Source organism: Clinocottus analis, unplaced genomic scaffold (genome assembly GCF_023055335.1).
Source record: "Clinocottus analis isolate CAN_PGR_092001 unplaced genomic scaffold, fCliAna1.0.p SCAF_9, whole genome shotgun sequence".
NCBI classification, from domain to species: domain Eukaryota; kingdom Metazoa; phylum Chordata; class Actinopteri; order Perciformes; family Cottidae; genus Clinocottus; species Clinocottus analis.
The window spans coordinates 10,291,845-10,303,748 of NW_027176251.1; positions in this window are offsets into that span (position 1 = coordinate 10,291,845).

Consider the following 11,904-nt stretch of genomic DNA (forward strand, 5'->3'; position numbering starts at 1 on the left):
GTTTGGACAACACACATTAAAAAAAAAGCAGAGAGGTCTGAATGTACTTTAGGAAGAAGAAGAAAACAACAACCACACACACACGTAAACACACCCCCACCCAGAGGAAATTGAGCTCGTTTAATCCCGGAGAAGCTTTTAGAAAGCAGAGAGATATCTGCCACAGATGTCCCAGTAGTCCTCGGAAATTAAATATGCAATATAATGAAAAATAAAAGAAAGCACTTTCTAACAACCGCATTGATATATATTGCAGCCAACCATAGAATATTCCCATCGTTTTATTGTATATTTGCAAAACCTCATAGTTGATAAACAAACCCACCTGATGGGGATTAACACAGTTTATTTAATGTATATTATGTTATTTTTTATTTGGTGTGAGTTGAGTTTCTCTTTTGTGAGCCTCTGGAGCTCCAGCTTGTGCCTCTCTTTAATCATCACATGTCCATGTCGTTAACGTTACATGTAAACTAACACAACTAGAGACCTTGCAGGTCGTTTGACAACACTCACCCTCGTTTTGAAGACATTTCCCAAACCCTTAAAGACTCCTTCACAACAAACTGAAACAAAAACATGAATACTATGGATGAATATGGATGAATATTGAGGACGATGTGTTTCAACACATGTACAACGCTTGAATTGCCCAAACCGGAAGTGACGCGTTTACCTGTTTGTCAGTTTGAGTATCAGGAGAAACAATACAATATATTTTATGTACACAACCATGAGGGACTATGGCTGCCATCTTTGTTTGGTGTAAATAGTCACCACACAGGCAAAGGGTCAAATAGTCTTTGAGCAACGTGGAGATGTCTTCAAAAGACCTGCAAAGGGTTTCAAAATGTGGGTCGTTTCAGACAAATATATCCACATATACTATTTGTAACTTGATCTATATGAGGCTGAATTCAGCCAAAGACTTCAGGCCTTGGATAAGCTCCATCATCATTCGGTGTGAGCAAACATCGCAGTAACTAAGGATTTTAAGTTGAATGTTTTAAGCTTCATTTCATCGCACATGGATGTGGATCAGTTGCCTTGGAGACAAATCGGCTGACATGCAAGTTTATAGTAGCTGTTATATGATTTCAGATCCTCCGCCATGACTGAGCCGATATATCCTCTGACAAAGATTGTGTGATGAAGTAGAAAGATCTGGACAGTAAGTGGACCATGAGTTTCCAAGGTCAAGAAGGAAGTTCCGTGCTCAATATCAAGCGCATTGCTCTATTCCAACACACAGTCACAGCTTTACATCCTTGTTTAAGTTTGTCTTGACTGAAGTGTGTTGGTATACAAGAAGTTTAGCAAAGCGAGTTTACATAATGTTTGCAGAAGCAAAATCAAAGCTAAAGTGTAAACACAATGTTTTTCCCCCAGTTTTAAATAAGATAGATGGGCCAGTGAGTTGGTCATTACTGAAGAGCCTGCACAGCACTATTCAACTAATGCACCTGGAAGCAGGAATACCAAAATAAAGGTCTGATTCAATATTGGTCTTTAATTACAAGTCACAAACCCACAATCCCACCTGGCGGCCTCTTCTGGTCCTGAGAGGGTTGTTGTCGTTCTGCTGTCCAAAAGTTGCCCCAGGACATCCTCACAATCAGTGCATTCAGTGCGGACCGTTAGTGTCATTGACTTTCCTGACAATGTTAGTGACGTCTAATGAACTCTTGATGAGCCTCAAGCACATATCCTCCTCTTGCCTCAGACTCCTAATCTTTTCGGTGACTAGAATTTGAACATTTCCTGTGAAAGCATTTAGTAAGCGCTTATTAATGCATGACATGTGAAACTCCTTTTTGTCAAGTGCATATGGTGTGATGAGCTAACTTTAAGATAATTTATACCGCATTTGACCCCCCACTGTCACGGTTAAGCCATCTCCTTCAGCAACCCGTATTGTGTCAGACGGGCCCGTCTGTAACTTCCAGAACAGAGGGGGAAAGAAGAACTGTTGAATTAGCCTTTTTATTTCCAGATCCAAGAGCTTTTCTTCTGAAAGTAGGTACATCTATGAAGCATTTCATGAGCTTTATCACTGACAAAAGGACAGTTTGTAGTCAGAGAGAGAGGCTTTGTAATGGCTCAGTGTCTGTGTGGAATGAGCATAAGCACTGTATCACTCTTTGCAGCACCGCATCCACCAAGTGGCTACTTTATTAGGTCCAGTTAATGCATTGCAATGAAACTGCCATAAAGTTATGAAGCATATCAGGCTGTGTTTTGGTCAGAATCAAAATATATAAGTTTTAGCTTTCGGGTCTAGTTAGTGGTGGAGTTGTAACAAGCTACAATATATTAGATGTTTCTAATGTTCTGCCACCCTCATGCATGTAAATAGAGGACTACAAATTATAAATGCATCTTGATATAAAGTAGTCCGGTACAAAAACACCCAATAAATGTAATCATTCAGATATTTTAAACAAGTTTTACCTAATAGGTTATTTGTATGTTTATGCTGATAACAACAAAATAAAATACCAACTGCTGCCTTTTTCTACCCTCACAGTTGGCATGTAATACTGATCAGAGGTCAGACGTCCTCTGATAAAGCAGTCTTCTCTCTGCTCTCAAAGACACAAGTTTATTGACAGACTATAGTAATCAGTGCTTATCAGTGATTAGTAAGAATCACTGATAGTTGGGATCCGTCTAACAATTACAGAACAACCACTTTGTCTCTGAATGAATGCAGCAGCTTAAAACGGCAGCCGGTCTTAAAAACATTTTCTGCAGAGGGTCACAGACTTTAATAAGTCCCGTGATCCATAACCAATTCAATTCTGTCCCAACGTGCACTGATGTTTTATTCATCTAACAAGATGCCAATGAGAAAGTCCATCTCTGTGTTCTCCTCACTCCAATACATCAAACAGCAGGCAGAGACGTATTGGCCTGTGCCGGGGTGTCCACATTAATAATGTCTCCACGCCCGCCATTTGTTTCTTTAAGCACCGCTGCAAAGCATTCTCTGACAGTGTGAATCGCGGCTCGGCAGCATGCTTGATGGCATGTCATAAATATCAGGAATAGCTTTTATTTGGGGGACAAGGCGCTGACCCCGGTGCATGTTGTAAGAGATACCTGACGAAGCACATCGAAGATGGGGACCCAGCTGTTCCCCACAATGAATTCTGGGTCACCTGAAGAGCTGTGACACGGGCACCTAAATCTGTGTACCTCTTGCAGTGGGGAGTGGGGACGAGGGGCGTGGGGACTCTTTACTGAGAAAGAAGTAGTGATGGCATTGAAATTTAAGGAGACACCCCACATGAATAAGGGGGGGGGGGGAAACATCAGTAAAACAACATCCATTATTGCCATGTTTACAGGAATAAAATGTCAGGCTTTGAATCATATATGAACAAAACTCTCTGTAAAACCGCCTTTAAAGTAATCCCACAAGTGAATGGGTGAAACATTTAACAGATGTCACAATGAAACCTCCCCAGTTAATGACTTACAATGAAAACAATGTTATTTTTCTATTCCAAGTGTTCAGAATTTCCAAATGTTACGTTTCAATAAACAAATGAGGCATTATATAATGCTATTTTTTGTTGAACTAAGGAAAGACACAAATAGACAAAAATGCAGTAAACCACCTAAATGTGTATTTTTGGTTGTTTTCTTTCCAGTAGTCAAAAAAAAAGAATGACCAGTGCATAAAAAACTATGTTTTCACATTGAATGTATTGCCTTATGTAATGGTCCAAAAGTTGCTAAATGTACTTAAAGTTTAAAAGTACTCAAGCAGACAACCCCATATCAGTATGTTTAATCTGAAGCAGCATCATTCATAAACTCAGGATGTGGTTTATATGTCAAGTCTGAACTATCAAAGTAAGCGTAGCTGTGAGATAAATGTAGTGGAGTAAAACAAGGACAATATGTCTCTGTGAGTAGAAGTATAAAGTACCAGATACTCAAGTACAATACACGTTACTTAAAATTGCACTCAAGTGGAGCAAGTGTTTTGTTGCTTTCCACCACCGGACTTCAAACCTTGCCGGTGCTGCTCGTGCGCTATACTTTGCTTATTGTTTGCATAATTCCACTGGAAAAGAAGTGGGTCCAAAGTGGCACGTTACAATCCTCGTCTCTCCCTTCAGCACAAATAGAACACAGCTCAGATCAGCCATCAGAGCAAATAGTATCAGTGGAACAATAAGCTCCACATTATTGCCTCGTTGAAGTTATATTTGTCTGTTCCTTTTATAGACGAGACAAACGTCAAACTGCTGTGTGCATGCGGCCCTCGAGTGACCCGTCTCCACCAGATTCATAATCAAAACATTTCTTGTTGTGCAACAAAACATTTTCAAAGCACATTAGCCAATGCTGGAAATCGGAACATTCACTTGTGAGGAACATCGATGCAACGTTTTTTTATTGCCTGAACACAACAATTAGCCATACATTAGAGGCGGGTATAGGCCATGTAAATGAGAGCGAATGCAATAACAAACACACCATTACGCTGATGGAATGGGGCAGAAAGCCTGACTCCCTCCCCAACACAGCGATTAAATATGCCAGTATGCCTTTAGTGCACTAACTGTTTAAAAAAAAAAAAGAAATAGTGAAAAAGTAGAAGCTTGTTCAGCGAATGACAGCCCTGTTAAGGAGCTGTGCACGTGTGCAGATCCACAGTGCCACCCGCTGGTGTCAAGAGGCGTTGCAGGCAGAGCCCGAAGAGGTCACCCGGGCTGCATTTCACTTGGTCTAAAAATTCACCTTTTTGTTTTCACTGTAACATTAAAAGAGAGTATATTTTTACTATCAATAAATGCTGGGCATGAGTGTGTATATGTTTATAATACTATACAAAAAAAAGTGAATTCAGTCAGTTAATAACATTTAGTTTGTGGCTTCAGAATGATCCACAAGATACAGACACACTGCAGGATGTGTAACTGCAAACTGTATTTGATTTGAGCGGAAAGAGAAGACACAATGACAAATAAGACGGGATAGAACATAATTTTTTTCTAGCACTTTAAAAGGTACTTAAAGGTATGTTAGATGGTAAAAAGAAACAATAAAAGGGTTATGATGTATGTGTGTGTGCGTGTGTGTGTGTGTGTGTGTGTGTGTGTGTGTGTGTGTGTGTGTGTTATTGCACCAACATATAAGGGCCTGTCCCTCTCCAGGTCTGGTGCTTGGACTGCGTGAGTGTGGGAGTGCGTTGGTGCAGGACGTCGGAGAGGCAGCAGGGCCTCTAGGTTGTGGAGGGCTTTGTTGGGGAGGAGGAGAATATTTGAACGGGCTTCTTTGCTGAATGAGGAGCCAGTGGCGGGTTTGAAGGACTGTTATGACGTAATCTCTGGTGCTGGAGTAGGTGAGAAATCTAAAACCTAAACTCCACAGAGTACGGCCCTTAATCTACATTTACCACAGAGATGAGGAAAGAAAACAGGTTGAAAGGGTTCACTCACAAAGTATTAATGGCAGTGCTGTTGAATTTGGTGGCATTGCAGAGCAATGTGAAGGTGTTGTTGTGTCCACCACTGCACAGTATTTGGTGAGGAACAGATCAGTCAGTCTAAAGCTTGTAAAATACAGCTCCCTGCACCTCTATAGCTCATTAATTAGCATGTTATATCTTGTGTGTTCCCTCCAAACAACATTCCTTCACAGGCGCTTTTGAGCCAGACTTCTTCTTGGCCGGTGTTTAACTCGTGAAGTGAAGCGGCTGCAGGCAGTAACTTTATGTTTACTAAACCAACTCCAGAGCGCTGCTGATCTTCTCATCCAACTCTCGACAAGAAAGCAAAGAAGCATGTTTCCCCATCACAACCAACCATTTCTTTCATCTGGACTTAAACATGGCAACTCGACCCCACAGATAGAAAATCTCAGATCAAAGACGTTCGTTTCTGATGTCATCTAGTTTGCAGTTCCGAGTTATCTATAAATAAAAGTGATGTCATCTGAGGACTTAAAAAACACATTAACATCAGTGATATCACAGACTTATGGAGAGGGACAAACTCTTCTCTCACAAACACGACTTAGCTATCGCTTGCTTTCACTCTTGGTGATCTGGGAATTTAAGCTCATTTCACTGTTTACTTATACTGTTAATTCCTCTGGATGGGTATCAGTTTAAAGTCCTTCGAATGGAAATATGTAAAGAGGATTTTCAGCCAACAACAATACTAGTAATTAGAGTCTCAAATTAAACTCCTCAGATGTGAAATTAACTTGGCCACCCAGAGGCTCTGCGAGAAAATGATACAATGCAACAACTGCCAACAATTAAAATGAGTGATTATAATAAATAGGGCATATCCATTCCAGAAATATTATAGAGGGATGGTGGATGTTTGGCCAAGCTGGTTAAGGACCACCTGACTCATTGTGATTTTCCATTTTAGAGAAGCGGAATAAACAAACTACCTCAGCCAGAGCGACCACATCTCTCTCTCTCTCTGGATATCTCTCCGTGCAGATGCTGCTAGGCCGAGTGAAGCCGTTTCACTTTTAACAAGACAGACCGTTCATCTTCAGTTCATTAGACTCAACAAAGTATCCAATTAGAAGTTGTCCTCCGGATATATAACTCCAGCTCTTCACTTAATGTTTTACTTTTGGGACTCATTCTGTTCTCTCATTCATCAAACACCATTTCAGACTGTAAAGGTACATTCTGCTTAATGCGTAATTGTGATGCTTTAGGTATATTCAGCTTATAATAATTCTACAATTCTTTTACCTTTATATTTCAGAGCAGGATCTTTACTTGACAATATTTTTTCATTGAGATATTGCTACTTGTACTCTTCAGTAAAGGCTTTGAATACTTATTCCAACATTGCTTATGTGCAATCATGAATACAGTCATTTAAATAAAGGGTGCTGAAATTCATAAACTGATTTGGTTTCACAAGAAATTGATTAAAATCATGAGACTTGGACACCGCATTGCTATAAAGTAAAACTTTAATTTGGTTTATAGTTTCTGACGTTTCAGTTCTGGTGTTAGTTTTTTCTGGTCATTACAGGAATGGAATGCTGGGAGCTAAAGTGTAATCAACGAGAAAGTGCACAACTTGTCATCGTTCTGATTTGTACATACATAGATTTTCTAAATACATGTTTTCTTCTTTGTTATATTTAATATAGATATATATGTATATATTTCCATATGTGTATTTCAAATAAAAAACTTAAATTTTGCAAAATTTAAATTTGCAAACTGCAAATAATTGACAGACACTTAAATACAAACATGAAGATAAAGAAAGATTAAACAAACAAAAAAAAGAATAAGAAGGGAAATGCAATCTATTATTTCAATAAGGTGGCTTTCATGAGGATTTAAAAACCAACTTCTCTGCCTCGGGACTAAAAGCCCCAAATACATCTCTGTTTGTAAGGCCCATCATGAGGTACATTCCTTTTCCCTGTGATGCGTCACCTGATAACCATGCACAACGTGGACACTACATTAAAGCCACTTATTGCTCTCTTTAAAATCGGTCTTTTGAGACAAAAAGGTACAGCTCTAGTAAAGTGCTTGTGTGGTGTAAAATGGTGGAGAATGATGAGGTAAACGAGGGAGGAAAACAGTCTTTGGGTGGGTGAGTAATGACACCACGGGGGTCATTCGGTCGATGACGTGCGTGTGTGTGTGCGTCACACTGATTGCAGTCTCTATAATTGGAAAGTCAAGTGTTCATCCTCCATATAACCGCTAGCCGTCCACTGTTAGGCCGGTCAAATCGTCCAGGACTTAAAGGAACATACCAGTGTTTCAGCACATGTAGTACACATCATCTGGTAACCAAATTAGAATTAAATTCTTCACAGCATGGACGATTCTGTATCTGTGTTTTTCTGGCGAGCATTTACCTCCTTTCATTTTATTGTTTAAGAAAAGGATTCTTTTTTTTCTAAAACAATATTTCTATGCCCATTGAAATGGTTTTCGGTCACTGTAATTGTTTCTCCTGTTAATACCAGCACTTCAAACTATCCCTTCTAAAACTAATTTTAATGGAATTGATGGAAGGCAAAACACAGTTTAATACAAAAGTGCATTCCAGTGTTTCACAGAAGACAATGTGAGCTTTAAACAGCTTTCCAACGTAAACAAATAACGTGTCTATCTTCCAAAATTGGTCTTTTTTGAACAAAAATGTTGCATTTCATCTAGCTGAGCCACAGTGGAGGGATAACAACCCAAAGGGTAAAGGTCATACTCAAAGATTGCAATTTTGGAAGATATAGGAAGTCTCTCAGACTGTTTAAGGTTCATATTATCACTGGCGAAACATAAGAAATGCCTTTTCATGTCTTTACGGCTAGCATGGATGGAAAGAAGAACAGCAGTAACCAAAAAATGAACGTATGAGCATCTTACTATGAGCATGTCAACATTCTTATGATATAGATCTGAAAAAAGTGAACGCATTCATAAAGTTGATTTGACAGAATCTGAAATGCAAGACCTAAAAGTCAACCTGAATTTTGAGTTTTAGGTCTTTACAAAGGTTTGTTATATTGTGAATAGAAGAAGAAAAAAAAAGAAGAACAAATCTAAAAAAAACAAGTAGTTTGGCTTTATTGTGAAGAGTTTGCTTAATAATTATAGTTGATGCCTTCACTTCACTTTCCCGTGGAACAGTCTAACTTAAGCAGAATTTAAGCCGTACTAATTTCAGTGTTTAGTTGTAAATCCAGTTGTAATCCAGCCGCTTTCTGCTCGAGCCTGAACTCCACAGTTTAAAGTTTGTGTGACAAATGGAATGCAGTTAAATGTAAACATGAGATGCAAATCAAAACCCACAGAGAAGTTAGAAACATCTGTAAAGCACATGGAGTGATGTAATGCACATGAATGCACAAGAAGCACTTGGCAATAAGAGACTAACAGTTACAGAAATCCCTGCAAAGCCCCAACAAAGGTACCAACAGAAAGAAGACGAACAGACGTACAGCTGAAGCGAACGCTGGTGAGGCAACAGTGTTGTTGGAGTTCAGTCCAACACATTCAATAGAAACGACAGCCATGACATGAAACAATTCAGCGCCGTAGAAAAACACCCAGTGTGGAAATTAGGATCAACAAGCATTCATTGGAAAATACAAGTGATTTCTATCTAAAGGATTTGCATTTGCTTTGTGCGTCGACCGAGACTTAAAGTGGATATGACATTGTAATATGAGAATACAATTAAACAGGTTCTTCTGTCGGCTGTATGGCTTAAGGTTAGGGATTCCTGCACCAAACATATTCCCCATGGTGGGAAAATGTTTGCCCAAAAATATGCATTTGGTTTGAAAAGGAAAAGTATGAAAATAGTGTTTTTTTTTTCTTTTGAGATAATGTGAAGAAATCAGGGGTTTGACGTCTCCTGTTTTGATGTTTGTCTTAATCTAAATTAGAAGTGTTTGGCTTCGTATATATATTTCATCACATCCCCCAGGCTAACTATAGACTTTGATATGAAAAATACAACATGCATATTCTCTCTCAGAGACGCCCTGCATTACTTCCCGCAACCTTCCTGAAACCTAGTTATCAGTCTCTGCAGAGCAGTTAAGGGGTTAAGGGAGCAACAAATGGAGGCCAATTCAAAGAGCATCAGGGAAGATGAAATATTCCCAACAGCAGCAGAACATTCACGAGAGAAACACTTCTCAGGGCTTCCGTTGCTGCGGAAGTAAAAATAAATGCATGAAATCAATGCTGCGTGTAAATACCACTGTCCCCTAAGCAGCAATAAAGGGAGGATTTAAAGATGGGGAGGGGCATGTCATTTGGCTCGTCACTTCTGGGTTTTAACCAACCCTTCCCTCTTCGACCCCGTCCCTGTTGACATTTTCAGCACAGTTCTCTCACTGCAACACTCCGTCACGCGCTGACATTTCCGACAGTAAATTGAATTTGGTCCAGACGGGGAAATTAGATGCTTTAAGGTTCGACTCTCCCGTCTCTCAGCTACAATTACCCTTTTAGAAATTGGGAAGCAGGAAAAGTACAAGGGGCAAAGAATGGGACCAAACACGCTCGACGGCAGCGCAAGTACGCTCACATTTGCACATTCATACACTCAGATTTACTTGAGTGCATTTGTGCACAGACAAAATATCCTCTTATCCTCGCTATGGCGACCGCAGCAAGCCGTTCACAGATGCTTAAGAGGAGAAGAGTGAAGGGAAATGAGCAAGCCTGTCAGGTTGTTCTGCTCGTTCTCCTCAGCTGTAATGTGAGCCTTCTGGAGGTAAGAGGATCAGGAAGGATTCGCCGGTCACTAACACCGAGAAAACCAGCCAGAAAACTGGAGCAGCGACTCAGGCAGCCTCAAGGTCGCTTTCCAGAGTGCGCTCTTTGGTGGCCAGCAAGGTACAATGGACTCCGGGGAAAGAATACTAATCTAACTGCTGCTGCTGCTTTGCACTTGCAACAGCAAATCAACCACCAAAATGATTTGCCGAATTTCAACTCACTGTGAAAAAAGACGTGTCATGTATTTCACACAGTGTGGAAGTACAGAACATCGACCTCCATTACACAACAACCACACACGACTATGCTTTCGTGCCTTCCGGGTCAGACAAACGTTTTTCTTTCCTTTTGGTGACTGTTTACTTTAATGCGCATGTTTGATTTTAGCTTTGACTCCTGCGGTGGTTTGCGGTGGGTTTACAAGATTACATGACTTGAGTTTTAAAGGGTAGTCATAAATATAGGATATTTTAATTAATTTACATACTTTACACATCTATACAGCATATAATTATTTATTTTGTATTATTCTTGCCATGAGATGTCCCCAGTCTTTGGCCAGGGCTACAGTTGTCTGTTCAATGAAACTTTTGTGTTTGGATGCGGCAGATAGGAACTCTCTCGTGTCCCCACTTGACGCCTCAGTGTGACCTGCCTGATCCGATATACTTTATGGTCAAAGGGAGCAGCTGTAAAACGGTAGAGAAACATATTTAATTTCCAATAAATGTTTCCTTATATAAGTCCCCCACCATATTTTATCATCTATGCTTCTGTTTTGAAGCAGCAAAATCTGGACATGTCGGGTTTTCATCATCAGTAACTTAACACACCTCCTCTTCCCTCTGCTGTCCCTCAGAAGAGAAATGCCCATGTGGGTGAGGAAAATGATGGAGACCTATGTTTGATAAATTGTCCGTATTGAGCCCACGTGCTGTCCACAGCTCTCTAAGAGCCAAACTAAATGAGAGCCGAGCGGTCTCGGCATGTGGATCCGAGTCTTGGAGCGTACAGACTTTAGTTGATGCGTCCTGGCAGGATCGGATGACAATAGTCACATTGAAAAGACAAGCGTAACCACGGCCATGAATCTTTTAAGACGTGCGGATGGATTGTACAAACTAACCTTCACTCGCCGTGTAGAAAGCGGAACAGTGATGTATAGCACAAATGCTTCAAGTAACGACGCTGAAGAATGCAAATTGGCATGTAAAAGAGGGTGAGCAATGTTGTTTTGATATAATAACGTCAGCTCATGTGCTCTAAAAGTGAAATACAAGGTGTGAAGGTGAGTGTCAGATGGCCACTTATTCAGCACACCAAGAGAGACAACTACTACTCAACCATTACATGAGTTTAGCCTAAAAGGGTGTTCTCAACTCGAGGTAAATCACAAAACATCTCCACTGAACAGTGACACGACAATGTGTGATTTAACTTCAAAAGACTTGCATGTTTATCGACGTCAAAACATCTGCGCTACATCACTGGCTGTCTCGCGAGTGTCCCAAACACTCGGCTCCGCTCCACGTTTGCAGGTCCTCAGCAACAGGACCAGGTAAGGTCTGCACGCGCGACTACGGAACACTGGGTCAAACTCAAACGCATGTTAGTACCTCTGAAATTAAAAATATGTTTTCAAAAAGAGA